The sequence below is a fragment of the Artemia franciscana genome, chromosome 6 (genome assembly GCF_032884065.1).
Source record: "Artemia franciscana chromosome 6, ASM3288406v1, whole genome shotgun sequence".
Taxonomy (NCBI): Eukaryota; Metazoa; Arthropoda; class Branchiopoda; order Anostraca; family Artemiidae; genus Artemia; species Artemia franciscana.
The window spans coordinates 4895414-4917740 of NC_088868.1; the positions used below are offsets into that span (position 1 = coordinate 4895414).

The window sequence follows — 22327 nt, forward strand, 5'->3', positions numbered from 1 at the left end:
TTGTTTTCCTACTTTTATCATATTAAACGATATTTCAGATCACGGTGTGATAATTTCTGAATCTAATTTGGCCAGATTTAAAAAAAAAAATAAACGTAATGAAAAAAACAGGTCGTATAATAAATGATGAATCAATTGCGCGTTTACTCATTAAGCTAGGAGATATAGATTGGAAGTAGTAGTCAGTACTGAGGATGCAAACAAGACAATAGAAATGTTTTATAAATCATTTAATGACGTTTATAATGATATATGTCCGAAAGCTAAAAGGAAAACACCCAAGTCAATGCCACAAAAACCATGGATATCCCCGAGACTGTATTGTATTAATAGATGTATTAGTGATTATTGAAAAAATGTATTAATGAAATAAAATGTATTAATGAAAAAAATAGACTATACAAAATTAAATGCAACCATCTGTCTGATGAAAACATCCAGAGGTTCAAATTGTACAAAAATACTCTGACTGGAACTTTGAGAGAAAGTGAAAGACATTATTATGAGAAGGAAATATCTTCAGCTGCGTCCCAGCAAAAAATGTGGGAAATCTTGCGTGATAAATTAAATAAAAATAAACCAAGAGCAATACCGACTTTTCTTAATAATGGAAATGACACTAATGAGTCAACTGAAAAAAAGGATATCGTGGAATTATTTGCTAAGCATTTCAGTAAAATTGGTGAAGAATTGGCTAGAGATCTTCTGGATGAGTCATCAGATTGTAAACGATATTTGCCCCAAAACGAAGATAAATCATTGCATATGTTACCAGTATCATTTGATGAATACCAAAAAGTTATTAGTGATTTAAAGAGAGGAAATTCGGCTTGAGTAGATGATATATTGACAAATCTTTTAAAGAAAATATCAGGAGTAATATATGAACCTCTTGCACATGTTATAAATACGAGCATAGAAAATGGTATTTTCCCTGATCTTCTGAAAAAGGCTAAAATAATCCCTATATTCAAAAAAGGTGAGAATCAAGATCCCAATAATTACCGTCCTATTGCACTCCTTTCCCCACTGGCTAAAGTTTTTGAAAAAATAATGAAGTATAGACTTACATCATTTCTGGAAAAAGATAATTTTTTTTTCGAAGTTCCAGTTTTTTTTAAATTGGATCGACATAAGATCCCGTCGCCGCTACACATATTTTCATTAATGATGCTTTAGATGATGATTATTTAGCAGCTACATTAATCTTTGATATTAAGAAAGCTTTCGACACTTTAAATCACGTAATTCTATTTAAAAAACTTGAAAATACGGGAATAAGAGGAGTACCTTTAAAATTAATCAAATCATATTTGCACAATCGAAGATTTGTGGTAGATATTGATGGTGCATATTCGTCTGAGACATCGAATAATAATATCGGTGTACCGTAAGGTTCAATTTTAGAACCACTATTATTTTTAATATATACAAATGATCTTCCTAAATCTACTCCTGAAAGTGCATTAACAATTATGTTTGCGGATGATACTGCAGCGAGTTTAAAAGCACCAACATTAGATACAGTGATAGAGAAACTGATTAAAGTTCCAAAATCCATGCAACTTCATGGTAGGGTGCAAAATCCAATTAACAAACTTGTCCCTAATTTTGTTAAAACAAAATTTATTATTTATGGAAGATCAAATCAAAAGTTGAAAAATATTTCTCTGAATAAAATTACCATTGATACTATTCATAAAATCAAAAGAGTATACACAGCAAAATATTTAGGTATCGATTTTGACCCTACCATGAATTTTAAAACACATATTTCGTTGTTGAGATTAAAATTATCAAGAAACATAGGTTTGCTCCACCGACTAAAATTTTTATTCTCATATAAGGTTCTAAGAATCCTATATCTTTGCGTAATTGATGCACACATCCAGTACTGCTCAGCTATATTTTTGTTGACTTTTAAATTACATATTAAACCACTACAAACCCTGCAAAACAAAGCTATTCGAATTCTAGATAAGTTCTTACATCATCCGAGGAGTACAAATATCCACTCTGAAACACGTTGTTCTTACCTGTTTCTAGACATAATGACTCTTACACAGAAATCTCATCTGCTATTATCTAGTTGGTTTCTTAAAATTCCACATGTATATGATTTCTTTCTTGACCAGAATTTACTGTCCAAACATCAAAATTCCACGATAACAAGATGTGTTAACCCGTATAAACTACCTCTGGTGAAAAATCAAAGATCCCGTTTCAAACTGCGGTATATGATCCCATTAACAGCCAACAAATATTCATTAAATAAATTTGTTGAGTTACCAAAATGATCATTCAAGAGACGATTAAAAAGTTACTCTGCTTGCAAGAAATTTTTTCTAATTTTTAAATTAGGTAAAAAAAATTTATTTTATATTTTTTTTGGCCTCACTCCACTTACTCCACCTGAAATACTCTCATTAAAGATTCTCTTTCGGCATTTGACCAGTCAACAACTAATTGAATTTAAGCCGGATTAACTCTGTACCTGTTTGGAATAAATAACGAGTGAAATACTTTTGAACTTGTAATTGAAACTTGTTAGATAAATTTATAAACTTGTATATGATTACGGCTGAAGGATTATTTATGGATTATGGCTGTAAGTTAGTATTCAGCACTACTATCGTCTGAGTCGTGCATTGAAATATTCGGATTACTTGGAAACCACGGGATTACTTGCCCCACTCAAAGATAAGTTATTATTTGTTCTCATTGTATTCATTTAGCCAGTGTGGATCATTTCATAATTGTGCTTATTGAGAACTTCTCTGTGGATATACCTTTTTCAATTATTTGTTTTTGGACTGATGCCGAGTCATGAGTGAAATTTGCTTATCATGGACAATTGGAATACCAGTACGCTTTATTATTGCCCAGTTTTGAATTTTCAAAACTGTTGGACCATCAGTCTATTGTGAAATACGCTAGTGATTTTTTCCCGTATGAAGATGTTCTTGGAGCTAAGAAACTTTTATATAGCAATTGCTTCCCAGATGAGCCTAAACCTCGTCGTTCGGGACCCAGTGCTAAGAATAGTTCATTGTCGGACATTATCGCTACTCTTTCTCGCTGCTCTGCAGAAAATATTGATATTCCAGAGTTCGTGATCAAATCCCCCTCTGAAGTCCCTAGTATTCCGGTGTCAGCTTATTCTATCCTTACCGCCAAAGTCAACCAGTGCCTTGATCAGTTAAAATCGCTTGCTCACCTCAATAGTCCAACAATGTCTATAAATAGTTCTTTGTTCTCAGATAGTAAGGGTACCAATCACAAACCCTCGTACGCCGTTGTTCTTAAATATCCACCTCCAGAACTGAGAAACCCTGTTTCTCGCAAGGAAAAGCTTGATTCTTTCGCCGGACATGACGGTATTGTGTCGGTAAAGTCCGATCCGGTAAGGAAAAGATGGGTTGTTGTTACGCGGGATAAAGTTTCCGCCAATTCTCTTGCCACATCTGCTGTTGCGAGCTACCCAAATATTCTTGCTAAAGTGATTAGGGGAATTAGGGGACTTCCCGATAGTGTTTCTAGCAGTATACTCATCTCCGTTATTCCTGGTCCTGTTGAGGCCAGCCAGATCGGCTCTTCTCATACATTCCGTTTAGAGTTCCTTTATTCCGCTGCACTAAAATCTGCCATCGCTACAGGTGTGCGCTTGGGTTACGAGTCTTTTAAAAATCGGAACACAAAGAATTGCCCAGACGGTGTCTTAGAGGCCAAATTATCAATCATTCGTTAGCTCACTGCCCATGTGCCCCGAATGAGATGAAGTGCTCTAAATGTTCTGGGTGCCATTCCAATACTAAAGACAATCCTTGCTTAGAGGCTCCGAAATGTGCAAACTGCGGGGAAGCTCATGTTTCCTATAGTATGAATTGCCCATGGATAAAACGCGCTCTGAACTCTGCTCCAAAATGAACCAAGTCACTATTTTAAGTTTTGCTTCTCTTAATATTAACGGCACAAAAGACAAAGACTTGTTAATTAATGAATTATTAGTCCATGACATAGTGTTCTTGCAAGAACATCTTTCGACCAAATCAGACGTTTCTAGCCTGAAGCGATCTTCTGTCCACCATTTTTTTTCGCAAGAGGCCAAAAAACTAGAGACCGCCCTTCCGGTGGCCTAGCAATTTTTTCCGTTCCCCTTCAAAGCCCTCTGTGATTCATTGTGATGATAACATCTTAGCGATTCAATGTGACAGTACCGCCTTTATAAACGCTTACTTATCTTGCGATCGATGTTCTATAGCATTGTTCACATCTTTCACTAAATGTTGCTCCAGTTTTAAGTCTCTACTCGAAAGTCTACGTTTGAAAGACCTAAATTGGGTTTTAGCTGGTGACCTTAACTGTGACATTCTTGGTACATCCAATAGATCAATCCTCTTGCTAGAATCACTTCCTAGCTTATATCACGTCGCAGTTAAGAGCCTCCCATTCACGTATATTCATAACAGAGGCTGTTCAAAATCGAACCTGGATCACGTGATCTCTTCCAGTTCCAGCTTAATATCATCGATTGTCAGGGTGGACGAAGAGATGAATAAGGATGACGATCACCTTATTCATAGCTGTAATTTGTCCTGTGAGCTATCTGGCAAAACACTTTCGGCTCAGCCAAAGTGGCATACGAAGTTGAATTGGGATCGTGCTAATGTCCCACTATACCTTGATACGCTAACTACTTTACTGTCAACAATAAAAGTGCCATATCACCTGCTGCAAACGTCAGTTTCCTCGCCTTCAAGTAGAGTTGACCTAAATTTCTATTATTGTCAAATCGTTCATTGCCTTAAATCAGCTTCCAAAGCTGCAGTGCCTGTGGATAAAGTTGGGATTGGTACAAGAAGGCCTAATTGGAACGTTGATCCTGAAGTAAAACGTGCTAAGCAAAAAGCCAAATTTTGGCTACGTATGTGGATATCATGTGACCAACCATCTTGCGGAACTGTTTTCTCAATGAAAAAAAAGTGTAAACTTGAATATAAGGCCAGTTTGAAGAGGGCACGGTTGAATGCATGGCCAGGCCCCACCGATAAGGCCTCCTGGAATAAGGTTATTAATAGTGAGAAACGTTCCCCATCTACCCTATATTGTCTCCAGCTAGCTAATTTTGTTGATCATTATAAGCGTGTGTTCAGTGTATTTAATAGTTTTTTCTCAGTCTTTTTATTATAAGTTGCTTAAACCGCTTTTACCATACCGTCAACTGCAAGCTCATGTCCAGCCTGTATCAATATCTGAAATTCGCCGGGCTTTAAGAAAAATTAAGCGTTCAAATAGCCTTGATGGTGACGGCCTTTCTTACCGATTTTTTGCTTATGATTGTCCTGCTCTACTTAACCATCTACAAATATTTTTCCAGTCCTGCTTAGCACAGTCGCTTGTTTCTGATAGTTTTCTTTGTGGCCGTGTAACGTCTATTCAAAAGCGAGGCAAGGACCCCACGTCATCTGTGAATTATCGTGCCATTACAGTATCGTGTTTCTTATGGAAGTTTCTTGAACATTTGTTACTACCAGAAATTGAGTCGAATTGTGATTTTATGCCTTTTCAATTTAGTTTTCGGAAAGTTTCGGTTGCTCCCATGCACATCATGTTTTAAGCCGACTCATGAAAGATGCCGTAAAAACTAAAATGTCTATATACTGTCTTACTGTTGATATTTCTGGAGCTTTCGACAATATTGTGCACACTCAGGCTCATTTTCCCTTGCGTCTTCAGGTGTTAATCCTTCCGCACTAAGTTTATTGTCCTTTTGGTATTCAAAGTCTAAAATTCAAGTTACCTGGAATGGCCAAATATCTGACCCGGTAAAAATTAATAAGGGAGTTTGACAAGGTGCCGTATTGTCTCCCAGTATATTTAAATGCGTGCTTGCATCGTGCCTGCGTCCCCTTAGAAATTCTGTTTTTTACGGTAATACTGGTTTGTCTTCTATTGCATATGCAGATGACGTTCTTCTTGTTGCCTGGACTCGCCGTGGATTGCTTTCTAATTTTACTATATTAACCGATGAACTATCTAAGATTGGACTGTCAGTTAATGCGTCTAAATGCGAGTTTATTTGTTTTAATAGCCCTTATGCGGTCGCTCCATTTGTTACTGGGACTGCAGTTCTACCATGTTCTTCTTTAGTTAGTTGGCTTGGTTTGTGTTTCGGCCCAACACTTTCTACTACCTGGTCATCCCTAGTGAATCAAGCCGTGAAAAACCTACGTGTCGCTTACGGAAAAATATCCCCAAACAAAAGCCGTTACAACCGCAACGGTTTGTGCATGATTTATAACGCTTATTGCGCCCCTGTACTTTTGTTTTTATCAGACATGGCTCATCTGTTTCATAAGAAAGATCAACATACTCTACGTACGGCTTATTTCAGATATTGCAAATTCCTCCTCCGGCTTCCTAGATGGCACCGAAACAAAAAAATAATTGCTCGATTTGGTTTAATTGATGTGCCTTCTCGGATTCGGTCTTCCAGTGATGATTTATGTAAAAAGACTATCAACTTCATTCACGTTTATGACCCTCTGCAGCCTTTTTTCCATATTGATACTGGTTAATTAGTCGATGTTGTCATTTGTTAGTTTGAAGTTTTTTTTCTTCGCTGTTTATCGTTTTTGTTTTTTTTATTTATAATACTCCGTACTTTGTGTTTTTTATACTTTTACGGGTAATAAAGTTCATTCATTCATTCATTCATTAAAGATACTGTTTTTTTTATTTTATTGATGAAATAGTGGTTCATTTTTTGTTTTCTGTATCAACGAGGATTGATAAATTTTGTTTATATGTCTTGCCCAGTAGTCGAGCTTGTCTCTCCATTAGGGCAAGTTGAAGATTTTGATGAATATGAATTTTTGAATAAATGAATAAGAAAAGAATCTGAACCTGAAGTCACAAAAAAGGGAGTGTAGAACAAATACTAATCCCTAACCACAGTAAAATCGTAACATTGCGAATTACTGTGTATTCACAAGACAAATTATGAATCGATAATTTGGGTTTGAAAACTAAATATTCACATTTATCAGCATTCATAAGCACACCAACATCCTGAAAAAATTATAGAATTATATTACACACATAATCCCAAAATAGACTTAGTTCGGCTTAAATCTAGAAGGTCGTCAGCGTGTGCAATATAAGACACATCAGATAAATTATAAGTACGAAGGCTTGATTCCTTATAGCAAATTCTGAATGCAAGCATTAATTATATAAGGTGATAGTGCTCCACCCTGTCGTACTCCAGTTAAACTGGTTTATTAGCATAGTATCTTGTGCCAGATTTTAAACAAAGAAACGAATTACTATACCAAAAGCTAAGTAGATATATGACAGAAGGGTGCACTCTAAACTCTGATAAAGAGTGCCATACATGTCCATAGCAAATTCTATCAAAAGCTTTAGACAGATCCAAAGCGCAGATATGGAATTCATAACCTTTAGACTGTACATAACAAAGAATTGAAGCTAAAACCTTATGCTCTTGTTGGCACCCAATACGAGGTTGATACCCAAATCGGTTTTTGGTTTGAGTCTTTCGCACTTCGTTCAATAATATGTGGAAGCAGAACAAATTCAAAATCCTTACTAATTTTGCAAGCAACTGTGAAGGGCCTATATAAATTACAATCAATAGGGTCTCTCCATATTTAAAAATAGAAGTTACCGTTCCGCAAAGGAAGGAATCAGGCACCATTGACAAACACAGACTAAACTGTGCTAGATAGCCTGGACTTCACAATGATGACGGACTTTGCATGCCCACCGACTTAATTTATGACTGCAAAAAAACACACCTACGTCTTGCATTCTGGAATGTATGGATATTGCGAAAGGATAGTAGACTTGATGAACTTGTCGAGTAGGAATTAAAATTTCAGCTGGACGTCCTTGTTACAGTGAGGTTCGTTGTCTCAGTTTCGGGACAACTATACCGAAAGAACATAAATTCCTATTTTCTGGACAGGTTGACTACCACCGTGAGGGAGTCGGTCTTCTCTTGAACACAAAAACTTCCAAAACCTTACTGGAATGGCAACCGCTTAACAGCCGTATCTGTATAGTCAGTTTTGCTTCCCAATACGCTATAATGACATTGGTTTCAGTCTTGGCTCCGGCAAATGGCGCTGACAGCGGTATAATATATAGATTTTACCGTACCTTGAAAGATGTGATAGGAGCTGCACCTTGGCAAGACATCATGTGTGTTCTTGGAGACTTTAATGCCAAAGTTGGTGAAAACACAGAACACGTACCCAGCGTTATTGGGAGGAATGGTGCCAATAGCCTAAATGAAAACGGCTGCCTATTCATCAACTTTGCCATTGAACATGGGTTGTTGATCGTTGGAACGTTGTTTCAGCATAAGAAAATTCAAAAATACGCTTGGACTTCCCCATTCAAGTTAGCCGGGGGTAATTTCTGTATTAGTCGAGGGTAATTTTTATATTAGTCGTAGTTAGTGTCTATATTAGTGGGGTAGTGTCTACATTAATTGGGGGTAATTTCTACATTAGTCGGGGATAATGTCTTTATTAGACGGGGGAATGTCTATATTAGTCGGGGGTAATGGCTATATTAGTCAGGGTTATTATCTATATTAGTCAGGGGTAAAGTCTATATTAGTCGGGGGTAATTTCTATATTAGTCAGGGGTAATGTCTATATAAGTCGGGGGTAATGTCTATATTAGTCGTGGGTAATGTCTATATTAATCAGGGGTAATGTCTATATTAGTCAGGGATAATGTCTATATCATTCGGGGGTAAGGGCTATATTAGTCGGGAGTAAAATCTATATTAGTCGGGGGGTAATTTCTATATTCACTATTAATTCATTCTTTGAACTGAGAGGATGTGAACTGGTTTTATAGTTGACTTGGATTACACAATAAGTGAAATTGTAAACACATGAAAAACTGAGAGCAACTTTGCCTGTGTTCACCCTGGTGCCTATCGGTATCGAAATAGACTGGCTACTAGTGGGTTATATTGGATATTTTGGATATATATTGTGGAATCTTTGGTGCACTATTTTAACCAAATATATCATTGGGGTTCATTGCGTTATCATTGCGTTTACTTTAGTCCTCTCCTTAATTGAGAATGCCTGCACTTAAAGAATTTGATATTGCGTTAGCTAACTTCAAAAATTATCCTCATTGGCCAGTAAAAATACTAAGAGTGTCCAAGGATAATAAAGGAAGGCCATTTTATTTGGTATTTTACTATTGGACACACGATGAATATAGACTTGTTGAAACCAAATTGTCAGAGTATAATCCAAGCGTTAGTCGAACTTCAACAGAACTAACTGCAGGTGCAGTTACTTCACCCTTCACACACCCTTCAGTGTGGAAAGGGGTGTGAAATAGGGGTGCATATTGTCGTCTGTTATATTTAACTACTGTATAGATTGGATTTTACAAAGGGCACTCTCAAGTTTTGATGGTGTTGTTACGGGATTTGTCATTAATGTGACTGACCTTGACTACGCTAATCACATCGACGCTCCTACCGCTGATCCAGTAACTGCCAAAGCAATGTTAACTGAAATAGCACATTTCTCTCAACTAAACAAAACTTGTCAGCATGACAAAACTAAAGCTGTGGATCTAAATATACAGTCGGATTATAAGCTTGTTCTTTACTGACAAGAGTTGGAAAGAGTCGATAGCTTCACCTATCTCGACTCAGTAATAGACCATCCTGAAGGCTGTGGCCTTGACCAACAGAACAGAATCAACAAACCCATCTTATCGCAACTCTGCCGCCATTTGTGGAACCGACAGGAGATCAGCATGAAGACAAAAATATCTGTATATAAAGCGGCTGTTAGATATGTCCTCTGCTATCCAGTTGAAAATTGGCCACTGAAGGCACTTCATCTCTATGATTTGGAAGTCTTTGACCACCGCTGTCCACAAAAAAATCCTGCAAGATTCGATGCTCCGACAGAATATCAAATGTTGATTTGCGCCACCACTGCTATAAAAATCGAACCCGCCACCAAGATTGTCAAACAGAAAAGACTGCGTTGGCTTGGTCTTGTGCTTAGAAGACCCAATGACCGCATCATCAAGCAAATGCTTCTAAATGTCCCGTTGCCAGATTGGCGCAGGTGACCTGGTGGTCAATTGAATAATTGGTGAGCAACTCCCGAAAACGAAATCAACCCAGTTGGCGGATTTCGAAGAGTTCCCCGAAAGTGGAAGAGCTGCTGGCTCCGGTTTGCTGAAGATTTGGCACAAGATCTCGACAATTGGGAGTCAACCTTAATTAGTATCCTAGATGCCGGATGAGGCATCTTTGTCTGGTCCAGCTACAAGTACAAGTAAGTAAGTAACTGCAGGTGCAAACTAACTTAAGGCTGCATTTGAGGAATTGAGAAATTCACCTGATATTTATCAATCCCTTTCCAAGACATAATGCATTAACAACTAAGGGCACGATATTGTGACTTTGTGTGGGAACTTTAACGCTAAAGTTGGAAGTGATCCCTCCTTTGCCCAAGCTATCCTTGATAAGCATGGACTGGGGGAAATCAATGATAATGGTGTACGTTTAATTGACTTCTGTGCGACTCATGAGCTTATCGTCGGCTAATCATTTTTCCCTTATAAACAAATACACAAATATACTTGGAACTCGCCTGATGGTGTAAAAAGAAATGAAATACACCATATTTTAATGGCCAAGCACAGGCGACGTTGTTTAGAGGATGTTCGGACCTTTCGAGGTGCCGACTGCTATTCCAACCATCAACGTAAAAACGGTCATAAAGCCCCAGCGGTCAGTAAAAACATTTAATGTGAGAAAACTGCATGACCCGTATGTATTACAAAAGTATACATCTACTTTGTCAAGTAAGTTTTCCATACTAAGGGACGAGTTGTCAATTGAAAATAAATGGGAAAAGATCGTTGAGTCCCTGAAAGAAGTGGCACAAGAAGTTGTGGGATATAACAGGAAAAAGAAAGAGCAGTAGATATCTGAAAGTACTTGGGATATCATTAATCAAAGGGCAAAAGTCAAAATTCTCGTAGATAGGCATGAACATTACACGACATGCACTAGAGAATATCTTGATGATTTAAAAGCGCAGAATAAGCGTCTCAATAGACAAGTCAAAAAAACAGACCAAGAATGATAAGAGGGTGTTCCTCGAAACTATGGCTGATCAGACTGAAGTAGCCGCCAGACGGGGAGATAGTCGCACTATATACGCTATGACGAAGGAGCTTGCGGGTATTTCGAAGGCTTCTTCAACCCAAGCTGAAATGAAAGAAGACATCTTATTAACCCAGACGGATGACACAAACCGACGCTGGATGGAGCATTTCAGCGAGGTATTAAATCAGGGGCCTCTCACAACTTCTTTAAATATCCCTGAGAAAACACTGTTCGATCTTGGAATATGTTCCGAACCTCTCTTGCAGAGTGAAGTGAAAGAGGCTCTAATGACTTTGAAAAATGTAAGGGCAGCCGGTAACGATGGCATACACCCAGAACTGTTGAAATATGTTAGAAGCGCCTTAGCAGTGCCCATGTTTGAACTTTTGTCACGTGTTTGGGATGATGAAAAAGTCCCGAGTGAATGGTCAAAGGCAGTAATTGTTAAACTCTTCAAAAAAAGACAAGAGACTAAATGTGATAATTGGAGAGGCATTGCTTTACAATCAGTTGGCAGCAAGGTTTTGTGCCAAATTATTTTCAATAGAATTCAAAGTGAAGTGGAGAAAGTTCTAAGAGATGAGCAACACATGGATTCCGCCAAAACAGATCGTAGTGTGACCTAATATTTTGCCTGAGAGTCCTGCTCAAAGAATCTAATGAATGGCAGGTTCAACTACTCAAAGTATTTATAGACTTTCTCAAGGCCTTCGACTCGATACACTGCGAGACCATGTGGAAGATTTTTATGCATTATGGGATCCCGATCAAAATTGTAAATATAATTAAAGCGCTATAACTCGATATCATATGCGCAGTACAAACCGAGGGTGGCTTAACGGACTGGTTCACCGTTCAGTCGGGTGTAAGGCAGGGCTGCATTCTATCGCCACTGTTATTTGCCATAGTGATAGATTTTGTGCTTCGTGGATGTAGCTTCAGTGGGGGTCTACAATTAAACCCACTAAGAGCCCTTCATGATGGTGTTTTTGCGGAAGATATTGCACTCTTCGCTCACGAATCAGAAGCTATACAACACAATATAAACGAACTTGGGCGTGTGGCAAATGCTTTTGGACTCTAACAAGACTAACAAGCTAACAAGACTAAATCAAAGTCATATGCGGTCATTCCTGACTTAGCTGAGGGACTTTTGGTCAACAATGAGGAAATTGAAGTAGTGAGAGAATTCAAATATCTCGGCAGCATTCTTACGCAAGATGCCAATCCTGAAAGATGCCAATCCGAGGTCTTCGATGGAGGAGCTTTAGTCGAGGGCCTTGGACAGGTCGTCTTGGCGAACCACTGTTGCTGCCTTATGTGCTCTCAGGCGTGGGAAGACCTAAGTCTAAGTAAGTAATCTAACACAGGAGAATGTGCCTCGTTGATTGATAAAGTCAATTCTATAGAACTTGACATAGAAAAACTAAGCGAAAGTTAATGCAAGCTATAACTAAGAAGATTAATGAAAATTTGACAGATGCTGATTCATTTTGCCAGTAATTCCACGACATTATTTGTCACATATATGACGTGATATCGCTTGATTATCAAACCAAATTTGAAAAAATCGTAAACTTTCTGAAAACTATTCGCAACAAATTATTATTCAAGATGAGAAAATAGTGAGAATTGAGATGAAATTAGATGCATTCGAATAAGAGGCGAAGCTTGATTTTCTAATTTTGCATGGTATTCGGCATCAGCCTAGATCTGACCTCAAACCAACAATCCTGCAAGTTGTCGTAACCAAAATTAACCTGACTGAAATAAATGTTGTCCAGATTAGGTCTATCTACAAGTTCAAAATATTTCCTGCTCTAACCGATGCCTCCCAAAACGACAAAATCCCTCCTGTTTTATTTACATTATAGGGATATAGCATGGAAAGTCTTTAAAGAGAATGCCAGATTGGCTTCAAGTGGAATTCTCCTATCGGAATCATTGACAAAGAGCTGATATGAGATCCTAAGTTCCGTAAAGGATATATTTGGCCCTAGAAATGTTCGGACTGATGATGGGCAGATTTTTAGCAAAGCCGAACGGTGAAAGTGTCATTAGAAAAATTCGTACATTAGCCTTCTGTGTCTGAAATAGACTTTTTTTCGTTTTTTTCTTTCTTTTTTATTCTCTAGGTGATTATTTTTTAGGTATGTCTGGTATCTCGTCATTTATATATTTAGTGCATTTTAAACTGTTATCTCTCATTGTGTGATTCTGTCTAAGGATATACTTACGCTCCAATCAAGTTCAATGGAAGTTATGTATTGTAATAATTATTTTTTCTTGCTACTTGCCTGTTCTTACAAGTCATTCCGTCAGTTTTGGATTTTAATCCTTCTTTTCTTGAAAATGATTTTACTCGGTATTGGTCTCTTGGGTTCTTTTTGTGCAACGGAGCTTTGTAATAAGATTAATGGTTTATGTAAGTCACTAAATCTATTTGAAATTAATAATTTCAATATATTCAATAACATACAATGTATATGTCTCTTTCTTATTAATACGATTGCTGTGATTTTAGTTTTTTCGTTTGTTTATAGCCTCTTAGTATTTTTCTTTTATATTGCTGTATATTTCTGTATGTTTGTGCACAGGTTTGATACACCGTCTCTTTAAGTCGTATGATTTTTTCTAACTCAGGCTCTGGGGATGTTTACTCCCTTAATGGGTGTCTACTTCAATTGCAAAGTAATCCAATAGATGTTTTGAGTATTGTTGACGATTCTATTAGTCAAATTAAAAACAATTCTTTAAATTTTTCCCATTCAATTACTAATAAGTATGTCTCCGATTTAAAGTGGGCTACCAGACGAGACGATTATTTTTAAGTCCTTCAACTCAATACAAAGGAACTATATTCATCGATAGATCGGTTGAGGCAGATAGTTTCTAATGGGTAACCTGATGTTGTCGGGTTATGTGAGTCCTTTCTGAATTCTAATAATGAAATGCTTCCTGATGTACCTGGTTACAAAATGGAACGAATAAATCGTAGAAGGATGGTAAAGGGTGGCCTAGTCTTGTATATTTCTGATGTTCTTCCCCATTTTGTTCGAAGCGATCTGTCAAGGAATTATGAAGGGGTTTCTTAATCCCAGTTTATTGAAATTTAATACCAAAAAAAGGTTTCGATAATTGGTAATGTTTATAGATCGCCGAGTGGATCCGTCCCTTCTTTTCTTTTGTTAGCTGATGAGATTTTGGATTTAATAGGGAGACGTTAGTTTGAACTAGTAATAATGTGAGATTTTAACATAAATCTGATTGATGTGGCCTACTCTACTACGGTGGATTTCCTCTCAACTATGCTCGCTGCTGGGGTTCTACCAACAGCCTGTATTCCGACACGTTTAACTGATATGTCAGTGTCTTTAATTGATAATATTTTTTCGTCTCTTAGTGTGGATCGAAATTATGTTGTATCGAATGATATTTCAGACCATTTTCCTGTACTTTCCAGTTTTAACTTTGAACTAAAATTAAGTAGGAATAATGCAGCAGCTTTTTTAGGGTTTCGTCTGAATGAATTAATCCGCCTCAGATCCCATTTAGCTGAGAAGACATGGAATATTTTAGTGAAGATAATAATTTTTGCTAAAAGTTGATTGTATTTTTTTGAGTCAGTGAAAGTGTATATTTTTGAGGTATGTGCTCTGACCCGCTCTAATTCAAAGTCAAAAAGATCTACTCCTTTTAACAAATGAATGGCACCTGGCCTTCTAAAGAGTTGCAGAAGAAAAAATTATCTTTGGAAAGCTTCTAAGCCAGCAAAGCCATTTTTGAATGCTGCACGTCTTCAGCAATTCAAACTCTATAGTAATTATTTTAACTCTCTGTGCCGGAATGTTAAATTCCTTTATTATTCTAAAATATTCTCAGATTGTGGGAAGGATATTCAAAAATTTGGCAAGTGATTAATTCCGTCCTTAAACATTCTTCTCTGGCTCCGTCTATCCCTCCGAGTCGTTTGGTTGGTGATTTGGTTTTTGTGTCCATCTATTCAGGAATCATTTATATTTTTTTGCCAATATTGGGAAAACTACTGTTTCTTCAGTCAGGGGTTCGCTGTCAAAACCTGATTACAAATCTTATCCTTTTTCACCTTGTCTCAAGTCAATGGTGTTGTATCTTGCTTCTGATGTTGAAGTAGCCAGGATTTTGGATAGCTTGAAAGGTTCTTCGTCTTCTGGCCCTAACTGCATTCAAACTATGGTAGTTAAGATCATTCTTCCTTCAATTATTTCTCCATTGACGAAGCTTAAAAGTCTTTCTCTTGAAAATGAGATTTCCCCCAGTTCTCGTAAGCAAGCTAAAGTGACTATCTTATGTAAAGGTGGACCTCAAAATAATCCAGCCAATTATCGACCGACATCTTTGCTGTCTGTTTTTAGCAACATTTTTGAAAAGACCATGCTTTCCCGACTACTAGCTTTTCTAGAGCCTAAAAAATTTTTTTTCATGATTTTCAGTTTGGCTTTTGAGCTAACAATTCTACGGAACATGCATGTGTAATTCTTTTAAAATTTCTCCCCACTGCGTTTGACTCTGGTTTGATTCCTGCTTCTATTCATGGGATTCTTCTTTATAAGCTATGATACATTTGTGTAAGAGGAGAGTCTCATACTTTATTTGATTCCTGTTTGTCCGGTAAAGCTATCTCCGTCGATCTCCTTTCTCGCTTTTCGTCTGAAGTTGAGTTTGGCGTTCCTTGAGATTCTGTTCTTGGACCGTTTCTGATTTTGGTTTATTTTAATGACCTTATAGTTGCAGTTAAGAAATATATATATATATATATATATATATATATATATATATATATATATATATATATATATATATATATATATATATATATATATATATATATATATATATATATATATATATATATATATATATATATATATGCTATTACTATATGTAATAATAATAATAATAATAATTAATTTAGTAGTACTACTGCTAGTAGTACTAATAGTTATATACTATATATATAGTTATATAGACATATTGTACTGCTATACTATGGTTATTATATATAGTATATATAGCTAAATAGTATATAGTATATATATATATATATATATATATATATATATATATATATATATATATATATATATATATATATATATATATATATATATATATATATATATATATATATATATATATATATATATATATATATATATATATATATATATATATATATATATATATATGTACTATATTACAACTATATTTATACTATACATAATATTCAATTATATAATATAATATAATTAATGTATCCCAACCATTTAAACTAGCTCCTAATTTTCAATTGCCAAAGCAACAGAATAAAATTGGACGGGGCAAGTTGTAACTCTATATCAATCATAACAATGGGAGACATCTATTGAGATATATTAAATATTTCTTGATTTATTTTCCCAAACAAGTGTAAATCACTAGTTGTCACCTCTCTAAGTACATTGGTAGTGTCAGTGTCAGTGTATAGTGTCAGTGATAGTGGTAGTGTCAGTAAATCCCTCAATTTCTTATAGAACTCTGACGCCATTAACGTGAAATGTCTGTAACTTGCATAGTTTGAAAGATTGTTGCTCGTGATCACCGACATTTATGTCGACACTTTTTGTCTAAGAAAAAATTGTGTAGTACTCAATTTTCATAGGATAACCCCTCGGTGGTACTTGATTTTATTTTTAATTTTTTTACAATCACCTGCAAATCTATAAATGTAGAACTAAATGTCTAATTTAGTCTTCACTAGAATAAATTTGAAAATGAAAATTTTTCAGAGAGTGGTTGTTGCGGATAAAATTGTTCATAGTAACCATGTTTTATACTTACCTCAACACTTTCTGAATTGAAAAGCTTTAATGATCATGTGACTGACGGAGAAAATTCTTTGTATGGTAAATATCCCATTTCTCGGGAAAGAATTCCTCTTTTGATCTAAAATTTTTTGTCTTGGAATTCTTTTTTTTGTTTGACAAGAGTGGTGTCTTTTTAATGAAAAATGAGATGTTTTCGCCTATTTTAAATCTTTTTTGATTATTCGTGACTTTAATCGCTTGCGGAGGGATGGAGTGCTAAACCTGATATCCTGTGGAATACTTTGTTTAAAATACTTCACAGAGCCCCAATCTTACTGTGTAGAGAACATAAGATCTGTCGTAACCGGAGCAATATATTCAAACTGCGCGTTCCGCATAAAAGCAAAAATCAATGACATTCTGCAACGGGTTCACATACCTACACTGACTCTTCATTTATCAATGATGGAGTTCCTTCAATGCTCGCTTTGGCTTTTGTAAAATGTATTAGTGCAATTGGATCATGGGCAAATTCCCCATACAAATTTAAAATGTTTAGACTTTCTTCTCTTGTATGTAAAGACAATGGAAATCCGCTCTAGAAATTATCCTTTGATAAATCCTACAGGACCCTTCATAAATTGAAAATGGAATCCCTAGATCGAAATTCACAACTATTTAAAAACAATAAAACCGATGTAATGTTTGCAAACACTCATGGTATCGTTATATTGGATTTGTCTGGTTTTCAAGATTTTAGTACTGTTCGAAAGAGCAGGGTACATTTAAGGTGTACCTTTGCCGAACCGTTGGCGGAGAGTTTAGCATTAGATCAATTTGAAAAATATAGGAAAATTGTCCCTGATGGTAGTGTTCTATTAGACTTGTCACAATGAATACAATTCAAATAATCTGTCTATTCAACTTGAATCCGCAAACGTTTAAATACAAATCCTATTGTATAACCTCGGATTTCCTTGAACATATTCAAAGGGTTTACAATACAATTGTCATTATTAATATTAGTTTGTCAACTCTAGAGATGGGGCATTGGCTATGCGTCTTCCAAACAGCAACATATATTTAATTTATTGATCCTCTTGTCTTACCGTATGCATTTCACACGCCTCACATCAAAAAATTTTTCTTCAGTCTTCAGTGTCAACTTTCTTTCAAGTGGGGTATCTATTATTCAAAATCGGATGCAAGTACAAGATTTATTGACCAAAACCTGTGGTGTTTATACACTACTATATTTAATTTTTCGATGTCATGGCCGTACTTACAGTGAATGTCTTAGCATTTACGTAGAAAACTCTTGATTGATCAACTTTCTAGTTGAAAATACACTTTCTTACAGATATAATATAGATTTCAGTGCCCCAAGAGTAAAGTACTTGAAAATATTTATAAATTAGTTTATTAATAAGAAATGTATGCACAAAAAATATAAATTCTTTAGATTTCTTCTTCCAAATATAGGTAAATATTGAAAACGATAAGTGGTCACAACTCTTCAGGATTCAATTGGTACTCATCTTGGCATGTAAAGCCAGGGACCTATTTTCTACGATATAATGAAACTTCATTTTTATTATATCTTCTTTTAGAGTCAATAATAATGTCCTGATTCATATCATAAAGTTCATCTATTTCAGTTTACTTATCATAAGCAATGCTACACAAACAATTCTACCCAAAAAATTAAAAACCCCGATCATACCCGTCTCTCAAACATTAACTGAAATCACGTTTAGGGTTATTTCCAATCGTACAAGGGCAAGTATTTTCCTATTTATCACATTTATTATAGTAATGGATCATAGGAAACCTCAAGTGTGAGAGTCACATTTCCAAGACAGGAATTACAATCCTCAATCTGCTCTGTATTTCCTCTAAGAGATGGATAGCATAATTTCCACTTTTCGTCATAGTAATCAACAATAGTACAGTTCTTACAGAATAACCAGTTGCCCAATGTATACAAACATAATGGGCATTTTTGTAACGTTTATTCACTGTTTACCGTCTCACTTCAAAAAGAAACTGACTTGCGGTAGATAAAATCAATGCTCTTTGCTATCACTAATCGCTTATGCTGATCACTTATTGGCTCGCTAGAGAAATGGGAGGAGTAATTGAAACTCTGGGTAATCCTGAAACAACTAAGAGGTATTATTTTGTTTCGTTTCATTAGGTATGTCAGTAAATTGACAAAATGCTTTGGGGCCACAGTACATAGGTCTCAGACAGTATTCCAAAGGTGAAGATTGATTATTATTATATCGTCAATCATTCTCTGAGAGAGTATTTTCCATTGAACAGATAACTCTTGAAAATATTCATTTAGAATCAAGCATTTTCTCCAAAGTCATTAGACACATAATTTTGTTTCTAAAATCCAACAAAATTTTTAATCTTTACCCTTTTACTCCCTATTGTAGACTAATAACAAATGAAGATTCATTCTACCTTCTCATAGAAAGTTAAAGATCCCACTAGAAAAACTTTTTCAAAAATGGAATAGCAACAAACTCCCTCCTGTTTTACATATTCATACAGATCATTGTCTTCAACACTTTTTGCTAATGCATGTAACCCGTCTTGTAATCTTTGTTTTCTTTGTATTCTTTTGTATTATATTCACTTTCGCTGCTAAACATAACTGTTCTTCCAACTTGAATTTGCTCGATGATATTACATATCTTGCCAACATCTCGTCGGATTCTGGGGTAAGCTGACGACTCTTCGTAATTTCTAGTGCGACGTTAGGTACTCTAGGTTTCTTTTCACAATTGCTACTGCCTGTACATCCAATAGCTTAAAAGTTTCCGTTACTAAAAAAGCATTAAGAACAATATTTGTAATGTTGAAAACTGAGCTCTTTGCCAGTACTGAGGCAAGTGGACCATAAGCTCTAACAAGTCACACAAAATTACTTTATATGTAACATAGACAAACAGTTACGTAGCAATCAAAGAAGAAAATTAACAAGCTCCTGCATCTTGAAGAAAACACTCCCTATTATTTCAAAAGCACCTGCATCTTGAAGAATATCAATAACACAAGTGTCTTGAGGAAATCACCATTAATGCTTCCTCGTTATTAATGATGAAAAAGAAAAGCGTGGTGACTATGGGCTCGTTTGTAGTATTGTTCCTGTAACTAATAAAACTACAGCTGACTAAGACTAGAGCTGACTAAGGGTCGAGATATTTTTATCTTCAGATGTATTAGCTTCACATCAGTTAATTTACAGAATCAGAATTGAGCTATTATGTAGATTTTTTCTTAGAGAATGATATAAGCTTACTTAGGGTAAAGGAAATTTCTCCTTTTTGAACGATTTTCCACAGATTTTTAAGTTATATTTTAAATATGGAACAGATACAAATCTAGTTTAGAAAATATAGCTTAATATGTAACTAAAAATAAATCTCACCTGTCGAATCATACCACCATTGCCGTCTCATGTTGAAGCACTAAAACCATATTACCCCAGAACATTAATACAGAAAAAACTTGCATAGGGAATGTAAACATTAATTACATCTTTTCATAGTTTTTAGTTTAAAATATTCGATTCAGCACAACTTGGTATTTATATTAAAAATTGCCTGAAAAAAAATAAATACCTCAGTAAAAACTAAAGTTGAAAAAATACTTTTACCTTGAAAATATTATATTTCTCCCAGTCAATTTAACTAGCTTTATTTTGAAAAGTGTTTTCTCAAAAAGAGAAAAGACGGAGAGTGGTTATTTTACCATATAATAGTCTAGTTTTGGGTGCATAATAATTAATTAATCTAAAGAAATTTCCAAAAAAAAGTTTTCTAAAGAAAAGTAAAGACCCTATTAAACTTAAGATAGAATAGCCTGAAACCTACAATAATTCAAACTTAAAACAACAAGAAATTACTATTAAAGAATAACTGTAACCCAAAACAAACAGAAATAAATTAAACAATCATAACAAAAAAACCAACAACAGCTACTAATATAAATGAATAAATAAATCTCAAAGCGAGTAAAGCTTAAGTTGAATATGCAAATCAAGCCTAATTAACAGCAAGAAAAATCAGGTTGTACTATTTTCAAACCCTTTCCAAAAAAACGAAGCTCAGCAAGCAATTGGCCTAATATATTCTACCAATCTCCTCCTGCAAGTCAAAGTTGCCAAGTTTTTTGTTGTCCAAATAGACTCTTCCCTATCATTTGCAACACATGTTTCTTACATCAGAGCCATAATCTTGTGACAGGTAAGTATGATTAATCATGTGAATTATTTTCTTTGTCCTGATATCCTTGTCACCCTTTATTACTTTTTTATTTACCCTTTATTTTATATATCTCACACTGCGGATCTGTTTGGGGCATCACTTATCCTTCAGTTAGCAATAAATTAAAATTTGCCCAAAACTGTTCCATGAAAACAGTTTCTCGGCTGTCCCGACTATAACCCTCCCAGGACTTGTACTAAGATTTTGGTATTATCCCTTTTGAACAAATCATCAAAAAATTAAATCTATTCCTTGCATACTCCACTTAATTAAAAAATTTTCTTCTATAACTATTATCTTATTTTAATAGTAATAATTCTGAAGGCCTCTGTCTCCGTTTACCAACCGTTCCTTCTTTGTCCCCAAGCGTGTTTTTGGTTCCGCCCGGCCATTCCCCATCTATAAACCTATACTTCAATGGAATATAATACCAGTGTCGAGCTATCCACAAGTTTTGCACGCTGTATAACGATCTACTAAACTTTGATATTATACATCTCTAAATTTATATTAAATCTTGCTTTAATTACCCGTATTTTCTCTTTCTGCATGATTAAACGGAGGGTGAGAATCAGATCCGAGAATCTTCTGCCTACCTGGAACCCGGACTAGTTTTGACGTATTCGCTTATCCCTCGCTGTTTGGACTCTTCGTAGTAGAACGATGGCGAATAATTTGGATGCAATATCATTGAGAGATATGCCTCTATAATTGGCCAATTTTGCCTTAACCGCTTTTTTGAAATGTGAAGGATGACTGATATTTTGCACTCGTCTGAACTTCTTGGTTTTCTACATATTATTAAATAGTGGCAGTAGCTAGCTCACCATCAAGTGGGGAAGTTTTGTAAATCTAGGTGAAATACTATCCTCACCAGGAGATTTGTGTCTTTTGACCTTCTGGATAACTTTGATGATTTCGTTAAGGTCTGGCGGAGACATGTTTATATCATAAGGTTGTTTTGAGACCGACGGTGGTGTGTTTTGTAACTCAGCGGGTGCAATCACGTTGGGGTTTAGAAGGTCACT

General features: G+C 35.5%; 1 protein-coding gene across 1 annotated transcript in view; it reads left to right on the top strand.

Annotated features, from left to right (window-relative positions):
- Window positions 1-22327, top strand: part of LOC136027938 (uncharacterized) — a gene marked incomplete in the record, with an annotated part of 271934 nt that overhangs the window by 243707 nt on the left and 5900 nt on the right.